Source organism: Ochotona curzoniae, unplaced genomic scaffold (assembly GCF_017591425.1).
Source record: "Ochotona curzoniae isolate NIBS_2020 unplaced genomic scaffold, NIBS_Ocur_1.0 contig_331, whole genome shotgun sequence".
In the NCBI taxonomy this organism is placed as follows: Eukaryota; Metazoa; Chordata; class Mammalia; order Lagomorpha; family Ochotonidae; genus Ochotona; species Ochotona curzoniae.
Window position 1 is genome coordinate 151312 of NW_024465803.1, and position 19329 is coordinate 170640.

The following is a 19329-nucleotide window of genomic DNA, read 5'->3' on the forward strand; positions in this document are numbered from 1 at the left end:
AATATCTGGAGGAAAGAAGACCCTAAGGTCAACCATGTCAGCCAATGAACATTGAAAGGGTTCCCGCTTGCTTGAATCAGTGAGATGGACCCCATTTCAGAACTATCAGAACCACCGGGAAAGAAATGTTGGAGGGTGTGCCATATTGACACCCTAGTTTGGTATCAGGGGTCCAGTACCCATCCTTAAGTACTAGGATGGTTGGGAGGCCTAGTATAGCTTCTCTGAATATCATTTAGCCTTGACCTAAAACAGGAAGGAAAAATAGAAGATTTGCAAATGATAATACCAATTTTAATACACATTGAGTGCAATTAAATCAAACACACACACACACACACACACACACACACATACTACACAGAAACCCAACTCATAAAAAAATGATTAAGTTGCATTCCCCTAGTCCCACCCACCTCATGATGTTGGAGGTGGGTGGAGTCTAGGCCTGCCTTGTATCCAATGTATCCACTCCCAGCGTACTCACCAGGGAGGGCGAAGCCTTTCGAGCCCAGGAAGGCCAAGACTCAGCTCTTCACATCGTCATAGTGGTTGGACATAGAGCTATGTGGCTGGACTTAGCAAAGACTCCACAAGATTTCTACTGAGCCATTGGAAATGACCCTTGGCACACCATGCCTCTGCACAAACATGAACACATCCACCAACGTAACCTCCAGTCACTGTCTAGCTCCACCTAAACCTCCAGACTGATTGTGCTTTTAAGATATGGGGGGTGGGGGAGGAGATAAGAAGTATAACACTTTAGGACCTTAGAGGCTTTAATCACCAACTACCTATTTTCACTTTTGCTCGCACATCAATTTTCATTTTAGAAGCAAGTCTCTGGGTCCTAACACTTGGGAAACTGTTGGAGGATTGACACAAGAGGCCAATTTTCTGCATGACTTGAAGCTCCTTCAGTGAATCCTGAATCTCAACTACCTGACATGGGACCAAAGTTCTGGGCTCCTTTTTCACACTTCACACTGGTTTATCAGCATTGAAGGAGGGATGAGAGTCCAGACATCACCAAATATTCACTTTGGTTTGAGTTTTTATTGTTAAGCTGTGTTTATATTTACTGGAAATTCAGATATACAGAGAGGATATAAGACACACAAGAAGATCTTCCAAATGCTGACTCACATTCCAAAAATACACAACTGCCAGAGCTGTTTCAAAGCCAAATACTAGGAGTTTCTTCTGGGTCTCCCACACAGATGTATAGCCATAAGCTTGTGGGGTGTCTTCACCAACTTTCCCAGACCACAGGCTGCTGAGGTCCATGCAGTGCATGTGAAAGACATGAAGGTTTGAAGAGAACTTTTCCATTGCAGGCAAGGCCACAAGGAATTTTCCGCTGCATGGCAAGGCCCAGCTGGATGTCTCTACAACCACCTGAAAAGCAGTTCCATTTCCTTTTGCATACACACTGGACAAGCCCACAGAGATATTTGTAATTAGGCATTGTCTGTCACTGTGGAGTTGAATTTATGATTAGTGTGTGCTTAGAAGATGATGTTGGTGATACCATCTTAGCAAAAGGGTCTTTTATTATTCCTGCTCCCTCAGCTGCCCCTCTGATCATATGAAAATCAAGGGTGTTAAGTCCCTACACCTAGCAGGAACCTAGGCTTAGGGTTGTCCTCCTACATGGGCCACATGCTAATCAAGGATGTTAAGTCCTTAGATGTAGTGGAAATCTATTCTTTCCCTCTTTCATTAATCTTTAGGTCCCTCCTTCTGTGATGCACTTCCTCCCTAAACTGAATCAAGACTAAGTTGGAGCATCAGAATAGTAATAGGAATGTGTTACTGATTGACATGTACCATCTATTGAGAACTTCCTCACCACAGGATTAGGACAGCTGATATCCTGCCTCAAGGTGAAATAATTGGTAGAACTATCCTTAGGAAGGCCTGCTTGACCAGGTGTGAAAAGTAGGTGCCAGAGTTTGTGAAGGCTTCTGTACAAAGAAAGAGGACAGCTTTCTTGAATTGTCCATTATGATCCTGAAACTGTAGTGGTCCATTTATTTGCTATGCCTACTCCACGCGTCCTTCTTAAGTTCTGAACTTGGCTAATCTGGACACCTGCAATAGGCAGAGAGCTGGATATTAAGTGGAGCTGCCAGGGCAGAAACCAGTGTCCGTATATGATCCCAGTGCATGCAAGCTGAAGGACAGCCACTAGGCTATCATGCCATGCCCTCAGGTTTGATCTTTAGAAATGACTTGTGTGGATGACCCCCTCTATACTTTATACATGACATCAGAAAAAGCCAGTTTCTTCAGATTTGTCACTCATGTGGCTTCCTACCTCGGAGAGCTGAACAGCCAAAGAATGACCTGTGCAGATTTGAAGCTGTGTAGTAGCAGCTATTTCCTTGTTGGTTGAGAAAAACCAATGGCAAGTGTCTTACACACAGGTTCCTGTACAGACAAGGAATGTTCATAGGACACTTAAAAATCTGAGACCCTTCTGAAAAACATTGCTGTCTCCATTCAACAGGCGCATGATCTCCTCCCTCTGCTTCCTACATTCACCTGTTCACTTTCCAAATAAAACTCTGTCTGAAAGTGAAAAAAAAAAAAAAAAAAAAAAAACAAGAGAGAGAGAAAGAAAAAGGGAAAGAATGAAATCCTATTTCTCAAGTCCCATTTTTGTACAATTTCCCTTTCATATCGTGTTTCATTTATGGCCAGAGATAATGCTAAGCATCTTTGTGGCAATGCAGCTCTCATTTTAGGTATTCTATAATTTTTCAGATTACAACTTACCTGAAGATTATTTCTTGAACTTTCTGCTTAGCTCCAAGCAGCTCATTCTTTCCATGGGGATCTGAAATGAGGAAAAGAGTAATCATATGTATGAATCACATCTAAATGTTGTTTTTTCAAATGCTCAAGTGAAGTCAATGAAATTTATTGCCATTCTAGATACAGCATATTTTAGTATTAGTAAAATGTAGACATATATAAGCCTTATTAACTAGGCAATATAGCTCATCTATGAATGCCTTAACATAATACCCATCTTTTTAAATTAAAATTTCAATTATGTGACATTGTGTGTTTAACATAAAGTGGGATATGAGAGAAAATATGTCATAAAAATATAAAATAAATCTTGGGGTATGTTACATCCAATCTCAGCCCTAGTTTGTCTTTTCCTGGCTACTCTGCTTCAAATACAACTTCCTGAAAATGTATCTTGGGAGGTGGTAGATGTGATTCAAGTGTTTGGGATCATAAAAAGTCAAATATATACTTCTAAATTTATGTTGACAGGCTGGCAAATTGCTAGAATAAACCTATTCATGGAGACTATAGAATGCCTGTGTCTCACCGGCTCTCCTTCTGGAAGAAACTCAAAGTAAAACTCAAATATAATTCCAGTCAACATTTACTGAAAGAAGTATCAGCTTCCCTGCTGACCTACCTGGAAGTCTCTGCTTGACAGATTTCTCCACTATCCATGGTGCTGATTCTTGTTCCAACTTGAAGATCACATCAGGCTTTGTCATGCAGTATCCTGCTAATGGAGAATGATGCAGATTTTCTGAAATCAGCACTGGTCCTACCAACTACTACACTTTTAAACTCCTCTTTCATTATCAAACTATACAGAAGTGTTCTTCTTGGGCATGACAGAACTTCACTCACCCACAGACAGCAGATTGTTATAGGTCTCAAGCATCACCTCCCTGTACAGGGTCCTCTGAGCATTGTCCATTGTCTGCCATTCTTCCTGGGTAAAGTCCACAGCCACATCTTCAAAGGACACCAACACCTGTAACAGCACATGTCTCCTCAGTTCTGGATTATTCAATAGAATCACTGATAGTACATTCTCTGTATATCTAATTTGCAACTTCTATGGACACAGTTTAATTTACAATTCATACAGCATCATAGTTAAATAAAAATATTTTGTGCTATATCACTTTTGCAATTCCAATATTACAACAGAATATTCCTTATTCTCTTAAATATTGTGTTCTCTAAAAATTCTCATTCTAATGAACTGTGGAAGGCATTGCTAGAATAGCTCTCCAAGTGGAAGATATCACTCTGTGTGTCCGTTATTGCCACTGTGCTTTTCAACTAAATTACGATAACTAATCATATTGACATGGAGCCAAAATATTAACTCAGGACCTATAATACTAAGCTGTGTTTAATTCTTCAGTGTGTGTTCAATTTGCATCTTCTAGGAATGCAGCTTAATTTACATCTATATGGCAACATAAGGTAAAAACAAAATAAACCATGTTGTCCTGTGTCATGCTTGCAATTCTGAAGCTACAATATCATTATTATCCTGTATCAGATTGTTTTCTTTAATAAGCATAGAATGAGTTCACTATACAATATTTAGATACACATGAGCTAAACATCATGCTACATTAGATAATTAAGATAAATGCTTACTATTGTACAAGATAACGAGAAAATTGAGTAGCTTACTAATGATTTCCTCAAACATAGAGATACTTAAAATTATAAAGCAATAATAAAATTCAATTTTCCTGCTTCACAGTGAAATAATGAAATACTGAATACATTTTCAAACTTTACTTGCATGAGTAAATATTTCCTTCAGCTTATACTGGAATTAAATATATATAATATATGATCATATATATCAATAATACACATATACATACTCAAAAGACAAAACAATATGGAATACATATACATGTAATTCTAGTGTATAAAAAGACAAAACAATATGGAATACATATACATGTAATTCTAGTGTATAAATATAAAACTATACTTTTTTTTTCTTTTTTTCACTTTTGAGTATGCACATATTAAAACTTTCTACTTTGTTTTCGCTTTACTTTGTATGGAATAACATAATAAAACTGAAGTTTTATTTTCCACATAGTAAACTACAGCTTAGGAAGGAAACAAATGATAGTCTCATACAGAACTATCTTCTTCAGACAATTAGTTCATATTAGCCAGTCATAGCCTGCCAGCTGAACAGAAGGTATATATATAAGATAAATGCCATGCTGCAGCAAACTTAATTTTTTTTAAAAAATATTCTCGAAGCCCTTTAGCATCTACCAATTTTCTGGGTTTGCCTTTTGTTCCAGTAATTTATTCACTAAATTTTAACATAAAAACAGCGAATGTAGCAGATACACATACATTTAACAGTATGATACTTCTTTTGAATCCTCCCTTTTACCCTGTTACTCTTTTTTTAAAAAATTTATTTATTTATTAGAAAGTCAGATATACAGAGAGGAAGATCTCCCATCTGATGATTCACTCCCCAAGTGAGGCAACGGCTGATGCTATGCCGATCCAAAGCCAGAATCCAGGAACTTCTTCCGGGTATCCCACATGGGTGCAGGGTCCAAAGGCTTTGGGCCGTCCTCCACTGCTTTCCCAGGTCACAAGCAGGGAGCTGGATGGGAAGTGGGATTGCTGGGATTAGAACTTGCGCCCATATGGGATCCTGGTGTGTTCAAGGCGAGGACTTTATGCACTAGGCCATACCACCAGGCCCTGTATTTAGCTTATTTCACTTAATATCTTGCACTCTAGTTACACTCACTTTGATATAATACACAGAATTTCATTTACACATATGCTACATGTTCCTTATTTAAGTATCTAATGATGGACTCCTCAATTCATTCCACATCTTGCACATTATGAATAGTGCTGCTATAAAAAAGATGGTATCTCTTTCATGCGACATGTTCATAACTCAGAAAATGCAACTAGTAATGAAAATGTAAACTTACAGCAGTCTTATTGAAATTTAATCTTTTTTATTTAATTTAAGCTTTTTCTTAAAGGTTTATTTATTTTGATTGCCAAGTCACATATACAGAGACAAAGAGTGACAGAGAGGAAGGTCTTCCATCCAATGATTCACTGCCCAAAGGGCCTCAATGGCTAGTGTTCTGCTGATCCAAAGCCAAGAATCATGAGTTCTTCCAGGTCTCCCATGCAGGTGCAGGGTCCCAAGGCTACTTTTCCAGGCCACTGGCAGGGAGCTGGATGGGGAGCAGGGTTGTTGGGATTTGAACCGGTGCCCATATGGGATCCCAGCACATTCAAGGCAAGGAATTTGCTTGCTAGTTTACCATTTTGAGCCCAGCAATCTTATTTTTAAACCTTTAAGAAATTTGAAATTATTTTTCACATGTTGACTTAATCTATAACTCCATCAGCAATGTATAAAAGTTTCCATTTTTGACATCCTCACCAGTAATTGTTTCCAATTTCTTCCAAATAATAATAGCCATTCTGACAGGGTTGAGCTATCTCATTGTGATTTTGATTTACATTTCCCAAATGGCTACATTTTGAGAACTACCTACTGAGGTCCTTTGATCATTTTGTACTGAACAGGGGATGTATATGTTGTTAAGGTCACAAGGAGCTTGAAAGATAAAAGCTGCCAATTGAACAACACATGGAACTTCCTGTGTCCTGGTATTTGACAAATTATTATTATTATTATTACTATTATTATCCACTGATTTCCCATGCCACAACCAGGGAGCTGGATTGGAAGTGGAGCCACCAGGATTAAAACCAACACCCAAATGGAATCCCAGCATGTGTAAGGCAAGGGCTTTATCCACTAGGTCACTGCAAAGGCCTAACTCCTTTATTTCTGATCCAGCTCCCTTCCAGTGCATGTGGGAATGCACAGGATGTCCCAATGCTTGATTCCCTTTACTGATCTCGGAGAACTGGGAAGAAGCTTCAAACTGGTCCTGCTTTAACAATTGTGGTCACTTAGAGAGGGATTAAAGCAGAAGGAAGATCTCTCTAACTCTCCCTCTTTCTCTATAGTTCTGACTTGCATATCGATAAATTAATTTTTAACAATTTTTTATTAATTGCAAAGTCACACATACAGAGAGGGGAAGAGACAGGAAGATATCCGTCCAATGATTCACTCCCCAAGTGGTTGCAATGGCTGGCACTGCACCAATCTGAAGCCAGGAGCCAGGAATCTCCTCCAGGTCTCCCATGCAGGTGCAGGGTCCCAAGGCTTTTGGCCATCCTTGACTGCATTCTCAGGCCATAAGCAGGGAGCTGGATGGGAAGCGGCTTTGACGAGATTAGAACTGTTGCCCTATGGGATCCCAGCATGCACAAGGTGAGGATTTTAGCTGCTAGGCCACCATGCCAGGCCTGATAAAATAAATCTTCACTGGAAAAATGGATGTGCAATGGATCCCTAGGGAGTGTAAACAATAGTTATAAACAAATAAATCATACAAAATGCTTAATTTCTGGATACTTAGCATTAGGCTACAAACTGAATCAGAAAGACACCAAAAAACTTGATAAAATAGGCAGTTAATGAATCAGCAATAAATCTCTTCAAACCAAAGGTCAACACTAGTTGTCTTCACTACTAAATTCTACCAAATTAACACCAAATTTTCTAGAATTATGGTAAAAAATTAAAATGAAGAAAACCATTCCATAATTATGCTGAGCCTAACAGTACTTGGATTCCTAAACTAGACTGAATCAGCAGTAGGAAGATCTTCAACTATGTCTGACTGTTTAAAATGGGGGCGGGGGGGAGATGGATTTGCTCATTAAAAATGCATCTCCATTGCCGTACAATGATTTCTCTATACATTTACTTAATGCTCCTTCTGAAATAATTGCTTATAGTCCAGAAATCTAGCTTAAAATCATTAAAAAGGCATAGACCAATTACCTGATAAAATAGATGTAAAATTCTTATCACAGGGCCGAGGGCAGTGGCCTTGTTGCTAAAGTCCTTGTATTGCATGCACCAGGATGCCATATGGTCACCGGTTATAATCCCAGCAGCCGACGCTTCCCCACTGGGAAGGAAACCATCAGACCTAAGATTTTAATCTAAGTCTCTCCTACACTTTATATATCTGATTTTGCAATAAATAAATCTTTAATAAAAACATTTCTATAATATATGTAAAATAAATGAAACATCACAACAATAAGCTCACATGTACTAGCCAAGGTGCACCTAACTAGAGAATGTAGAAAATGGGCCAATAAATGAAAATTAACAGAATGAAGAACAAGCATCATTAAAATTATCTTATAGAAAGCACTCAATGAATTTCTACATTTATTTTGAAATAACTTATATAGGTAAGTTGAAGAAATCTAGAAATCTATAAATATTTCCAAATCTACCTCAGTTGAGGTACACAGAAATAGGTCTCAATAAAATAGTATCTATAGATAACAAACCTATAGCCATCACACAAATGAATTCCAAAAAACCAAAAGCATTTCCTGTAAGATACGTAACCAAATTAGAATGACTACTTTTTATTGTTATGTAATTTAATATTCACCCAAGTAAAGTAGACAAGGTAAGAAAATAAAAGGCAAAGAAATAAAAATATACTAAATTAGTATATTAAAAGAAACAAAATTAATTTGATTCTAGATTTCATTTGTTCCCCCGATGTTATTAATAGTGAAACCTATATGAATATTAAGAGACTGTATTCAGTCATTAAAACCAATAAATTCTTATTTGTTACAAAATAGATGGAAATGGATGTAATGAGATAAAATAAGGCAAATGTAGACAAAACTAACATGTTATCATATATGAATGTTAAAAAATAGCTGCAAACTTAGAATTGTGATTGCTACAGGTTGGTAAGAATGAAGACCAGGGATAGGAAGGAGGTAGAAAGGTAGCAAAGAGGGCCCGGGATGGTGGTGCAAGTGGTTGAGGTCCTCGCCTTGCATGCCCGGGATCCCATATGGGCGCCGGTTCTATCCCGGTGGCGCCGCTTCCCTTCCAGCTCCCTGCTTGTGGCCCGGGAAAGCAGTCGAGGATGGCCCAAAGCTTTGGAACCCTGCACCCTCGTGGGAGACCTGGAAGAGGCTCCTGGCTTTGGTTCGGCATAGCATCGGCCGTTGCGCTCACTTGGGGAATGAATCATTGGATAGAAGATCTTCCTCTCTGTCTCTCCTCTCTGTATATCCGCCTTTGCAATGAAAAGAATAAAAATAAATCTTTTTAAAAAAAAAGAAAGGTGGTGGTGTGTCTCAGAACGGGGCGTCTCATGCCTGGATCCCGGACGGCCGCCATGGGCACATGGTGAGCCGTCCTCCCCGGGCCTGCTGGGTTTCGGGGGCCGCTTCCTTCGGGGTGAGTAGACCGAGGGGGGGAGGCCTCCGGGACTGGGCAGGTCCGGGGCCCACCCGCCGCCTTCATGGGGCGGTGAATGGGATTTGGGAGGGGCGCGACCTTGGGCCTGGGTTATTTAAACCTCCAGCAGTCTCCTGGCAGCTGGTGGGTCTCAGGACAGGGCGTCTCATGCCTGGATCCCGGACGGCCGCCATGGGCACATGGTGAGCCGTCCTCCCCGGGCCTGCTGGGTTTCGGGGGCCGCTTCCTTCGGGGTGAGTAGACCGAGGGGGGGAGGCCTCCGGGACTGGGCAGGTCCGGGGCCCACCCGCCGCCTTCATGGGGCGGTGAATGGGATTTGGGAGGGGCGCGACCTTGGGCCTGGGTTATTTAAACCTCCAGCAGTCTCCTGGCAGCTGGTGGGTCTCAGGACAGGGCGTCTCATGCCTGGATCCCGGACGGCCGCCATGGGCACATGGTGAGCCGTCCTCCCCGGGCCTGCTGGGTTTCGGGGGCCGCTTCCTTCGGGGTGAGTAGACCGAGGGGGGGAGGCCTCCGGGACTGGGCAGGTCCGGGGCCCACCCGCCGCCTTCATGGGGCGGTGAATGGGATTTGGGAGGGGCGCGACCTTGGGCCTGGGTTATTTAAACCTCCGGCAGTCTCCTGGCAGCTGGTGGGTCTCAGGACGGGGCGTCTCATGCCTGGATCCCGGACGGCCGCCATGGGCACATGGTGAGCCGTCCTCCCCGGGCCTGCTGGGTTTCGGGGGCCGCTTCCTTCGGGGTGAGTAGACCGAGGGGGGGAGGCCTCCGGGACTGGGCAGGTCCGGGGCCCACCCGCCGCCTTCATGGGGCGGTGAATGGGATTTGGGAGGGGCGCGACCTTGGGCCTGGGTTATTTAAACCTCCGGCAGTCTGCTGGCAGCTGGTGGGTCTCAGGACAGGGCGTCTCATGCCTGGATCCCGGACGGCCGCCATGGGCACATGGTGAGCCGTCCTCCCCGGGCCTGCTGGGTTTCGGGGGCCGCTTCCTTCGGGGTGAGTAGACCGAGGGGGGGAGGCCTCCGGGACTGGGCAGGTCCGGGGCCCACCCGCCGCCTTCATGGGGCGGTGAATGGGATTTGGGAGGGGCGCGACCTTGGGCCTGGGTTATTTAAACCTCCGGCAGTCTCCTGGCAGCTGGTGGGTCTCAGGACAGGGCGTCTCATGCCTGGATCCCGGACGGCCGCCATGGGCACATGGTGAGCCGTCCTCCCCGGGCCTGCTGGGTTTCGGGGGCCGCTTCCTTCGGGGTGAGTAGACCGAGGGGGGGAGGCCTCCGGGACTGGGCAGGTCCGGGGCCCACCCGCCGCCTTCATGGGGCGGTGAATGGGATTTGGGAGGGGCGCGACCTTGGGCCTGGGTTATTTAAACCTCCGGCAGTCTCCTGGCAGCTGGTGGGTCTCAGGACGGGGCGTCTCATGCCTGGATCCCGGACGGCCGCCATGGGCACATGGTGAGCCGTCCTCCCCGGGCGGCCAGTGCGCCATTGGTGCCAGGCTCCGCCTGCTGGCCGCCCGGCTGGGGAGCTCTGGGGATTTGGTTCTTTGAGTTGCTGCTTAATTAGCTCCAGGTTGAACCCATTGTGCTTCTTGGACCTGAAACAGGCAGTAACTCTTCCTTAGCAAAACTTGTAATCACTAATAATGCTGAGCACCAAATACCAGTCATGCAGAAGCTATGGCTTGGGGCTTGCCCTGCACATGTAGCTCCAACAGTTGGCCAATGTGTCAACTGGAATGGAACAGAGTAGATTAGGCACGACTGAGCAAACCTTAGCCCACAAGTAAAACTAGAAACCAGGAGGGAGCAGAGGTCATGCCGAGCTAGGCTCTTGTACCTGCTGGTCTGTGGGAGCCTGGGACGCTAAGCCACAGTGTCTAAGGCAGAGTTCGGGACAGGGGAGGGGCTGTGCCAAGCTGAGTCAGAGCATCCATTGGCAGGCATGTGATCTATGCCTGGGAACGGACCCGGTTGGGGAGCAAAGGGGACAACCCTAGCTGGGCTGAGGTTCCCACCAAGAGGCACGTGGCCTGGAAGGGGGCTGCGTTCTGATCTGGAAACAGTTGTAGTCTCCCTTGGCACAAGTGTGGACTGGGATTGGATGCACCGAACTGGGCCGGACCCCGACTCCCCCTGGTGTTCTGGAGGACCAGGGCAGATGTGGGATGGACTAGGCAGGGTCTCAAACCCCTACTGAGCCATGTGTGAGCCATACGTGGGTATGGACAAACCATGGCTGGGCTGGAACATCCAACAGCAAGAACCAGATTGGGTTGAAGGCCAGTCAGGAAAAGCCACAGTTCCTGCTATGACAGGAGGTGGACTGAGTAGGGTTGGCTCATGGACCCACTGGTAAGCGTGAAACCTGGCATTGGGAGAGGTTCTGATGGAGGAGCCTGGGCAACTCCTCTGGCAGGACACAGACCCAGCAGGTAAACGCAAGAAACATGATAGGAAACAGCCCAGAAAAGGCCATGGAAACCTACCCACTGGCATACAGTTGGCAGACGTGGGGGCAAGACCAGGCTGAATCTGTCCACATCATCCACTGGCAAATCCAGGCACCAGTGTGGGTCGACCCAGGGTCGGTCGCAACAAAGACTAGTGCACATTATGGAATGCCGAGGTGAGGTTGCCTGTACCAGAAGGGACCGCAGCGCCCAACCAGCCTGAGAACAAGAAAGGAAGTGGGCAGAGCTGGCAGGGGAATAAGGGAGGGTTCCTTTGCTGGACAGCTACTTCCGCAGGAGAGCATGGGCTGGGATGGGGGCAGACCAGACTAGGCAGAGCTACCACACCTGTGCGCCTCATGTGGACTAGATCAGGGAAAAGCCAGGCTGGGCGGATTATTCCTACTGGTGCAAACAAAATTAAAGTGGGCGAGGTTTGTTTGGGCAGCATCAACTGGAATCTGGGAGTGGGAGAGGCCTGGGAGGGAAATAGTGGGCTCATCCCTCTTGGGTTACCACTTCCACGGGAGGACATAAAACTAAGACAGCGGCTGGGGTGGAATGGGATGTGGGACAGACTGGATTACTGCTACACTTACTGGCAAACCAGGGTAGGGGGTGGGCCTGGTTGGGGTTATTGTGGGTCGCTCCAACCTAGGCTACAGCTCCCGCTGGTTTATGTGAGGGCCAAGTATGTGCTGGGCAGAACCAGACTGGACTGCAACACCCATTGGTTCCAGTGGAAGTCGGGAGTGAAAACAGAACCAACCCAGGAATTGCAACCACCAGCTGATTGGAGCGATGGACGGTGCCAGGCCCTGTACTTGTTAGCACATACAAGAAGTTTCTTTGGAGATCTTCCTAATCTAAATGCTGGACTCAGAACCATAACAAAGAAAAGAGAGAAGACAGAATAGGTCAACCAACCATCTAAGCTATGATGGACTATGTCAATCAGTGGATTTTTCAAAGACCTCATAGTGCTTGGAGCGGCAAGATTGACAGCGATTCATAACTGTTGCAATATCAAAACCACTTGAGCAAGAACCTCAGAGCATGCCCTACACCCAGGACTTGGGGAGGGTGGGAAATTGGGTGGGCCTTCTCCCTTAATACCCCCCTTTTAAACATGAAGGTGACAATATGGAAAACATATTAGTATTATCCACTTTCCTGTAGCCCTTGAACCTTCTTACCCTAATTAACTATGTAAAGAATGTAAAAATAAAATTTATTAAAAACTTAAAAAAAAAAAACGATGGTGATCAAAGTAAATAAAAAGTTGTACCTTCAAAAAAAAAAAAAAAAAAAAAAAAAAAGAAAGGTAGCAAAGAGAGACAGAAGGAGCAAGATCCAGTGTTCCATCCCAGTGCATGGTGAGTGCAATTCACAATGATAACGCAATGGGAACGGAGGACCCTGTGTGCTGTAAAAAAAGAAAGAAAGAAAGAAAGAAAGAAAGAAAGAAAGAAAGAAAGAAAGAAAGAAAGAAAGAAAGAAAGAAAGAAAGAAAACAAAGACACAAAGCCTGGGTACCTGGTTTACTCAGCTGATGCTGTGCATATACTTAAATAAAACACTGTACCCTATGATATTAATAAATACATGTTGATCAAAATTCACTGGATTTTTTTTACAAATCAGAATCATCCCTTTACAGTAAAATGATCTATTTAGAAGACATTAAACACCCCAGCTCTAGGTAGCTGCCTACTTTGCATTGTACCTAAGTAAGTGTTACACAGGTGGGAGAAAAGTAGCTAAGAGCTGATGGGCATCCTCAGCCTCGTTAATGCCAAATATGTGTTAACTATACCAGTGTCATCATAGCTGCATATTCTTTTTCTCCTTTTCTTTTTTAAGATATGTGGGAGGGACCTCAGGGCTCCCTCCCATGTATCTTAAAAAAAAGATGCTCTAGCATTTGAAAGCTGGCAGTGTTGATGGAGCTGCTGCAGCATGGCAGCTGCTGGGGGTACCTGAGTCAGCTTGGACTCCATACTTGGAGCACTAGCAATAGTCACCGATGCCAAGTGCTGAGTGAATCCTGGGATTGTGGGTAGCCAGAGCACCAACCGGAACCAGGCTTCACCTGCTGGCTTCACCCAGAGGCGAGCTTTACAGTCTTGGGGTGTGGAATTGTTACCTAGAGACATTCATGGAAAAGGCCACTGTACATGGAGGTAAGAAATTAATCCTGAGGGACTGCAGTGACAGGGGCACTGCACTTACAGGAAAATGAGGGGACTGAAACATGGTGGTTTGGAGGGGAGAGACCAGAAGCAGTGTATGGGTGAGACTGATACACCAGCCCATATGGGAGTCCTGAGTAGCAATTCTTAGTAAGGAATATTGCTGACCACCACATGCTAGTCCATGCAAAAGTTAGGGCTGGGGATCTGTCTGACAAAGCTAGATCCCACTGTCTGAACAAGGATGGGTCATATTGGGCAGGGCCATGACATCAGCCTGTGAGAGAACCAGGCCCAGAGGCAGATTCTGTGGGAGATATGTGAGCCTAAACCTGTGGAAATACAAGTCCCACTGGTTAGCTCAGGAGCTGGGAGGGTGATGGGTTGAGCTAGGTGTGACCATAGAACCTGTCATCACTTGTGGGTACAGACACTGAAAATAATCCGGGCAGGTCCAGGCTACAGCACCAGCATATGCATCCTTAAAGAGGGTGTGAAGCAGGCTGGGCCGCAACATTCATAAGCTCACAAAGGCCAAGATTATGCCAGTCAAGTGCCTAGAACCCACTGACATGAGTGAGATCCGGGTCTGGGAATAGGCAAAGTAGGAGAACTTGGGAAACTCTCCTGCTGGGTCATAGCTCCTGCTGGTGAGCACATGATTCAGGTCTGGGGGTCTGGCAAGGAGACAAGGTGGACAAGTTAGCTCCCCAGGTTGGCAAATGTGTGGGTTGGTTGTACAAGGGGTAGACCGGGTAGGACCAAAAACTTTAGCTCACAAGCAAGTGAAGAAACCAGGAAGGAGCATAGGTCATTCTGGCTAGGCTGTCACACCTGCCAGTTTTCGTGAGCCAGGGATAGGTAGATTGAGCAGGTCTAGGTTACAGTACCCACCAGCTAGAGTTGGGACAGGGGCAAGCTGGGTCTGGCCAGCCTCCAGCATTTGAAAGCAAAAGCCAAGACATGTGATGCACTATGCCAAGATGGGTCAGAGCAACCATTGGCACAAGCAACATCTATGGCTGGGGACAGGCCTGGCTGGGGAGCGAGGGGTATACCCTGACTGGGTTATGGTTCCTACTTAAAAGTGTGAGGGCCTGAGTAGGAGCTGTTATCTGGTCTTCACATGGCTGTCATCTCTTTTGACACAAGTGTCGACTAAGTCTGGTGTGTGCCAGACTGAGCTAGACTCCAGCATACAATGGTGCTCATGAGAACAAGGCTTAACGTAGGATGGACTAGACTACATCTCTCCCTGCTGAGATATGTATGAGCTGTGTCTGGATGTGGACCATCCTGGGCTGGGCTGCAATACCCAAAAGAAAAAAACAGAATGGGTTGAGGGCCAATCAGGAAAGGCCACTGTTCCTGCTAAGACAGGAGATGGACAAAGTAGGGCTGCACCATGAACCCACTGATCTGCCATTGGGATAAGTTCTCATGGAGGAGTTTGTGGAATTCCTTTGTTGGGACACAGTCCCTGCAGGTGAGCACAAGAACCACGACAGGTAGCAGCCTAGAACAGGCCAGGTTATGGTACCCAAGGGCATACCTTTGGCTCAAGTGGGGCAAACTGGGTTGGCCGGTTCATATCACTTACTGGCAAATCTGAGAGCCACAATGGTATGTGGATCAGGCCAAGTTGTGCTGCAACACTACACAACTCATATTACGGATGGGACTGGCAATCAGTTGGACTGTCTAGGCTGTAGGCCCCACCTATGTGAGATTGAAATCTGAGCAAGCTGGGCCAGGCTAGGCTGTAGGACTCAGTGACAAATGCCAAGGTGAACTATGCTATGCCAGACTGGGTTACACCACATAACCATGATAAGTGAGACCCATGGGAAAGCAGCAGAACCCAGTAGGGATGCTGCAGGGAGCTCCCCCACTGAGCCACTACTCCTACTGGTGAATGTGAGAGCTGGTATTTGGGCAGACTAGTCCAGGCAGGGCTATAACATCTGCTGACCTGCATGTTTAATGCAACAAGGAAAATCCAAGATGGGCAGACTGTACCTACTGGATATATATAAGCCAGATTGGGTGAGGGTTGGGTTGGATGGGCTTTGCCACAGCATCACCTAGCAGATGATGGATCCAGGGGGGTATCGGGGGATGGGGCAGATACTCTTTCAAGCTAAGTGGCAGAAACACCTGGAGAGTGCAAGATCCAGGAATGGGAGAGAGCCCATGAGGGAAACAATAGGCACCTCTCTGATACACACTCATTGGTTTCTATGGAAAAGAGAGCTGGATGCAGATCTGATCCAGCAATATCAACCACCAACATGTGCATAAGCTGATAGGAGGTGATGGAATGTGCTGGAGCTTCTATTGGCATGCACACACAAGAATCAGGTCTGGGATCACATCAGATCAAGTTTCTTTGGGGATCCCCCAACTGAATCACTGGATTCAGAACTCCAACCATGGAGAGAACTGCAGGTTCCATGACTGACCATGGAGGGCATTTGTCAGAGCCAGGCCTCAGTGGCTTCGATGGAGCAGTGAACAGCATATTCAGGTACTCATGGAGGATATAGCAATACATTGGAGCATGCAGAGAACACTTGGTACCATAACAAAGCACAAAGAATAGAACAAACCAGAATCAAGATGGCTGAATAGGGTAAGGACATGTTTAAATGCACAGAAAAACATTTAAACAGTATGAAGCAGAGAGGACATATTCCAGGAAATAGGAAAGGACAGAACAGCAGAAGAGAGGGACCTGGAGACTGACAGACACAGGGAAGCAGTGGACACAATGGGTGGTGTTGCAGTGAGTGATACTCCAGCAGCATTCAGCTAATGGCCATCTGAACTCCACCAACTGCTGGAACTCCACCAGCAACCAGGTGGGAAGGGACTTTCACTGGGAGCTTGGGAGGTAAACCCAGACAAAGAACTGTTCATCCTGCTGGTCCATTTGATCTGACCAGGAGCAGAGACAGAGCAGATCTCAGATGGGAAGTATGAGAATAGGATGGATTTCATAGCCCAGTCAGAACCCTAAAGCTGAATTGGGTGCCATTTTGCAAAAGGAGGCAAAGGCAAGGGCAAGGATGAGCAAACACAGAGCTGGGAGTGAACTCATTTCTGATTCTGTGAATTGCAGCAATGTGGCATTCTACAGGTTCCACCCAAGACAGGTCTGGGTAGCCCTCAGAACCCATGGCCAGCAGATCAAGAACTCTTATGTCAGACACCATTTTGAACACTGCAGCAATAGCTTTAGGACGGCAGGGGACAACAATGAACTGCACATGTGCTGAGCTTGTGAGAACTAACTGAGTTTCATTGATTGCACTCGTCCCACAGGAAAATAACACTGACTGTGGCATTGTATGGGTCAAAATAGGTCGGTGTGGCACCCAGACTTATCATCCAACAGGTTCCACCAAGATCAGCACCACCAACAATCTAATTACACAGGACAACTTGTGTCTCTCTAATCCATGGACCTGCTCCAACCGGAAATGGGAGAAAGGTTGCAGAGACAATGGTGCCGCCTCAACACAGTATTACAGGAGGTGGAGAAGGGTGAGCCAAGAGCTGGGGTTACAGAGACCATGGTGGAAATCTGGCATAAGAACCCACACGTGGAACTCTCTGGAGGTTGTGGCACAGGTGGCTACAAGCAAAATTGTGTACCAACTGCAATAAGTAAAATCGCACTGTAGACCTGTGGGTGACACAGCTTAGAAACCCGACCCAAGGAGAAGACTCTGCTAAACAGAAGTAAAATGACCAAGAGAAAAAGAAGAGACAAAGGCACAATGAATATTACTGATAACTCTCCTGCAATGAAGCAAAACTCTGTGCCAACCTCAGAGTTAACTGAGGAAGATATCGACACAGTCCATCAGACTCATTTTAAAGCTTCTGATCAAAAATTAGAAGCTCATGCAAAAGTTCAAAGAATTTAAGGAAGCAATAAAGCATATCAAGGCTGGCATATCAAAAATTAAGGACACAGTAGAGTAAATTAAAAGCACAGTGGAGAGTCTCCAAAAGAGAATGAAGCAAGCAGAAGAAAGAATCTCAGAATTGGAAGACATTTCCTGTCACCAGAAGGGAAGCAAACAAAAAGCTGGAAGCAGAGCTGGATCAGGCCAAAAAAGGCATTCAAGAATTGAAAGACACTATTAAGCGGCCAAATGTAAGTTATGGGAGTACCAGAAGGTGCAGAAAGAGAAGCTGAGTTTGCAAATGTATTTAATGACATAATAAAGGAAAATGTCCCCAATCTGGAGAAAGAATTGGGAAACAAGATCCAGGAGGGGCACAGAACTCCTAACAGGCTTGATCAAAAGTGATCTTCACCAAGACATATGATTATCAAGCTCTCATCAATTGAACATAAGGAAAAGATCCTTAAATGTGCAGGTGAAAAAAATCAGCTGACATATAAAGGAATGCCAATTAAACTAACAGGAGAGCTCTCACAGGAAACTCTACTGGCAAGAAGAGAATGGAGCGACATATTCTAGATTCTAAAAAAAAATTTCAGCCTAGGATAACATATCCAGCTAAGTTTTCTTTTGTCTTTGAAAATGAAATAAAATTCTTCCAGAGGAAAGAAAAGTTCAAAGAATTTGCCTCTTTCAAACCTGCCCTACAAATGATCCATAAAGATGTTCTCTTGACAGAGAAGAGGTGTTACGACTAACAGCACGAGTAACGGGGACACATCAAGGGGTCTGAGGGATTGAGGCACCGACTGGAGACCTGGGATGGTGGAAGTCTCTCTCTGAAGCCTCAGACAGGCTTTATTGCCTTCCCTCTTGACCTTTCACCTACTTCTTGTTTACTCTTTACCATGCACTCTCATTAGCGCATATTGGATACAGCTGAGACCAGGTGCTTCTAGCCCCAAGCCCACTCCCTGTAGTGCTCGGTTTAGGGAGTGCTAGTCAACTCCTTAGCCCACAACAAAGAGGAATAGCACCCACCAAAACCAAAGGCAAATGGGAAGAACATCCCAGTAAAATGACAACAGAAGACTAAACCAATGAACAACCCATTCTTAAAATGACAGGACCAAAGTACCACCCATACATATTAAACCTGAATGTGAATGGCCTAAGCTCAATCAAACATTACAGATTAGTAGACTGGATTAAAAAAACAAAACCCATCTGTTTCTTGTCTGGAGGAGACACACTTCACCAACAAAGATCAGCAGAAACTATATTGCATGGGTTTTGTTCTTTTCTGTTGGTTTCCTCTCTTCAAAAGACTTTCTTTTGAGTAAATCATTCAATGACTCGTAGATCATGCAGTGGCATCATTTTCTTCAAGAAGGTTCTTGATTGTTATTTCTTCAGCTACACATTACTCATTTAATAGCATGTTATTTAACTTCTTGGTGTTGCTAATTTCTTCTTTCTCCCTGATGTTGATTTTGTTTTGTGGTTTTTCATTAAAGGGGATGCATAGTAGCTGTGTAATGGAGACTGTCATATCTAGTAACATGTCATTTAACTTCATGGCAT